Here is a 4561-nt window from a genome sequence, read left to right on the forward strand (position 1 = left end):
CTATTGGTAATGTAAATTAATATAGGTACTGTGCAAAACAATATGGAATTCCTCACAATCCTACAAATACAACTACTATACTAGATTAACAGGGTATTTATGCTGGGAAAATTAATTTTTGAGTTTTTTTTCTATAGGGTGCGTGTGTTCGCCAGGAAGACAGAGAGAGACAGATTGACAGAAAGCAAGAAATCAGTCCCTGGGGGAATGGCGACGCTGCAATCCCTTCTCCTCCATTCTCCTCCCAGGACCTTGGGCATGCATGCACACACGCCCGGCATGAGTTTAGGCCACCGGGTCTGGGACTTGAACCGTTGTCGACTACATGGAAGTCCAACGACATAGCGATTATGCTAACTGCTGGTCCTGGAACATTAATTTTTTAATGTTGTAAAGATATACAGTGATTCAGTGTAAAAAATAAGAAATATTACATTTTTTTGAGAGTTGTTTTTTGCTGTATGGTGCATGCGCTTGCCTGACAGAGAGAGAGAGAGAGAGAGAGAGAGAGAGAGAGAGAAATTACACCCTAGGGGGGAGGGTCACGCTGCTATAATCCCTTTTCCTCCATTCTCCTCTCCAGATTTTGGGCATGCATGCACACGCACCCGGTGTGAGTTTTAAACCACTGGGTTTGAGACTGGAATCGAGTTTGACTACATGGGAGTCCAGCAACATAGCCATTACACTAAGTGCTGATCCCAGAAATAATACATTTTAAAAAATTGAACATATAGCCAACCTAAGTGTCTAAAAACTGTTGACTGGTTTGAAAATTGTGACATATATATATATACTATGGAATATTATACAGCTATATAGAACAATGATATCCTATTGTTTGTCTCAAAATAAATTAATATGGAAGATTTAATGTTGAGTGCAATGAGCCAAATTTTATTTTAAATCAAATTTATTTATTTTACCTTAATTCACTGTATATTACTGCAGCATACAAAGTGAATTTGAGGCAGACTTTAAAAGATACACATTTCATATCCCCGTTCAATTTGTACTGAGTGTCTGCACTTTATAGCAGAGGTTGAGAGATTGAAGATGTGATAGAGAAGGATTGTTGTGAATGCTACTGACACTAAATAGGAAAAGTGGTTAGTAGAGAGAGGTGGTAGATGGTGGGTGTGAGACAAAAATGAAAAGTTATAAGTGATAAAGCCTCTGCCTGGTCATGAAAAGGAAGTAAGACACTCTTTAAGAATCAATTATTGGTCGGGACCAGTGGGTGGCATGGTGGTTAAGGTGCTGGACACTACCATATGGCCTACCGCAATTCGAGTCCAGGACCTGGTGACTTCCTTTCTCACTTTCTCTTCTCTGTCTTTCTCTGCTAAAGTTAAAAACAAAAATGATTCTCTTCTCAGTCTTTCTTTGCTAAAGCTAAAAACAAAAATGAATGAATAAATTAAAAAGTTAAATAAATCATTATTTAAAAAAGAACCAATTATTGGTCTGTCCCCATGAGAACTTGTGTTCAAAGCTCTGAGTGTAACTGTTCATCTGTGATTAATGTAATGCAGGACAATTTCCTTTTATATTATCCAGCTGCAACATAATCTGAGGATCAGTTGTTTTTCTTACAAAATTTAAAAAGTAATTTACAGAAAATATTTAGCTTTATAGAAATTGAAAGAATTATTGTCATAGGATGGGAGAGTGTTGAGCTGCATTGTGAATTTGTAGGTTCTTTGGATCCAAATCACTAAAATTAAAGACTTGTCCCTAAGTGCAAAATAAAGCCACAACCACAATAAAAGAAGGTAGGAAAGAGAATTTAATAGGAAAGAAAGATTTTTGAAAAGAAGTCCAACCGAAGACTTTTGGGCAGGGGGGGTTCCTAGGTAGCAACTGCTGTGTTTGGAACTGGCTTAGGTGTTACTTTTACTACCAGAGGTGATCATGAATATTTAATGGTGGGAGGACTGTCATGCTATGTTCTTTGTTGCACTTGTGCTTGCTAATCTTTCACACAGGTGAAGATTTTGAGGAACTTACTGCATGTGCCCAGTGTGAGCCAGGATGTTTAATTAGGATAGACTGCCCAATTAGTTTATCGTCCAATGGGAATCAGGATGTTGACCAAAATGCTTGGTTGGGTCTTTTTGTATTCACAGGGGTAAGAGAGAAATTTACAATCATCCCTGTGTGTCTTCCTCAGATACCAAGGAAGAAAAATGGTATTTGCCTTATATTCCCAGCTCCAGGGGCTGGGTGGGAAGAAGGCATCTCATGGAGGATCTAGTAAATAGTGATTGATGTTACATGTGTCTTTCTGCTATTCTCTTAGGGCTACCTGCTCATTACTAGCTAACTGCCTATCACAGTGGACCTTACTCTATTAGACTTTCTTGCAAATCAAAGAACTGGTATCCCAAATACTGTTGCCAAACACACCCACTCCCTCTCCTATCCCAAAATGTACCATCTCCCCCTCAGGCCAGAGTTTACTGGTATTCTCATACAGGAGTTTTCTTTACTGAATCCTAGACACCCCATTCAATTACTAAAAAATATCCTATTATACTTTTTACAGAGGTGGTTGATATTCCTGCAAATTATCAAATTTCAGATTCCTTTCATTGATTTTCATGCATGAGGAACACACAGCAGCTGGGCAGACATCAGTATTCCATCAGTCTCTCTATGCTGCCTCCACTTAAGGATATGTAAGACTAGTGAATAAATTGTAAGATCAGTGACTTGTCCCTCCTGCCACACCAGCTGCTCTGATAAATTAATATTAGGCTCATTATCAATAAAAGATAAAAGATGATATGGCTTACAGTGGAAAATAGTAAGGCTGGACACAATGTGCTGGAGGAATCTAAACCAGAAGCTGAGAAAACTAACCCTGTAAGTACTTTCTACCACCTTTCTGGAAATCTAGTTTAAGAAAAAGAGATCTGTATAATGTGGTATGGAGCTCTGTGTGTTACTAGATAGAAGAAAAACAGGCAGGAACATTAATGAAATAGTGGCCTGTTTTATTCTGTGTCATGGTGCTTTAGGGCTTGTGGCAGTTTCTGTGGGGGAGGGGCTGCAGTTTTTCTATTGTGATGCATCAGGTTCCAGGGCAGCTGATTGGTTGAGAAAGAGTATAAAGCCTCTGCGTTGCTAAAGCAGAGACCAAACTGGAGAAGATTTGGAGGAAAGCTGGAGCTCTCCTCCAACTGCTTGATCATGAGAGTCCTACTCAACTCCTGTCCTGCTGGTCTGCTGATCAACCCACACACTGAATTGCCTCTGACCCTCCTTCCAAACTCTAGCACTTTGTCTGACTCGGAGCCTTTCCCCTAGTACCTTTCTCCACTTCTTTCCAGGTGTCCTATACTTCCCTTCTAGCCCTGCCCCACCCATCCCCTTCCCAGATAAGACTCCTTCCCTTCCCTTTTCCATCCCCACCCTACCCCACACCCTCTGAACCACTAGTCCTCCCACAACTCTTTCTTTGCAATCTCTGGACATCTATAGCAGATAAAGACATGATGTCGAATCTGGTCTTGTGTGTCTTCCTGTTAGTACATCCTTATCATTTCAATGTGAATGTGAGTAACACTTCTCCTGAACAGGCAAAGGCTCCTTTGCAGTGAGCTATTCCACTCTGTGATTCTCATAATAATGTGGGAGGTCATGGGTGGTGTCTCGGCCCTCATTTCTGGCCAAGGTGAAGTCCTCATGTAGCTCTCCTGACCAGATCACAGAGATCTACTCTCAAGTATCCAGATCAATTTTAGCTTGATCCCAGCACATCAAGATTGACAGGATGGAAAATAGCAACTTTAGAGCATCAAAAAAGAAACATTTTTAAATACACTAAAAGCCATTGAATCAAATGCTTTAGGAATGGGAATACTGTCATATGTGATTATACGTCGGTAAAGTTGCTTTGGAAAATGTAAGAAGAGACTTTGTTTTAACAGGAGTCACATTTGGGGTGCATTTTAAACTGTTTTAAATATTTATATGCTTCCTCCAAAATAACAAAGCATGCTATTAACTAAGAGTCCATATTTTTTTCTAAAGATGGTCTTCTTTGGAATGTGCTGTCTATTGAATGAGAGAGTAACAAAAATAAGTTATTATTATCTTGATTCTCCAGCAGAAATGGTTGATTGTGAATCCTCACATAAGTAGCAAGTTCTTTTTCTCCTTTGTTTTTATTTTTAGTCTGATGATTTCATTATGTGGAATTGCTTAACTATTATACTCATTGGTTTACTGTTTTAGATATCTTATTAGGAACTGTAGATATTTCCTCTTAGTATGTTTTCACACAAGATTTAATTTTCTTTCTCCATCTTGTAGAAAAATCCTCAAGAAAATAAAGGTAATAATCTAGCCTTTTTTATATTTGCATTCCAAGTGTTTCATGTGGGTCCTAATCCAAGTGGGAGTGTATAGTAAATATCAGCATATATGATATGAAAATGAGATAGGTTGGTGAGTTCTTAACTGTGGACAGTTTTACTCTTCCTGGTAGAGGTCTAAATGACAACATGGAGTGAATTGCTATCTATTGAGATAAGAGGCCAGGCCAAGAATGTTT

Source organism: Tupaia chinensis, unplaced genomic scaffold (genome assembly GCF_000334495.1).
Source record: "Tupaia chinensis unplaced genomic scaffold, TupChi_1.0 Scaffold144082_1, whole genome shotgun sequence".
Taxonomy (NCBI): Eukaryota; Metazoa; Chordata; class Mammalia; order Scandentia; family Tupaiidae; genus Tupaia; species Tupaia belangeri.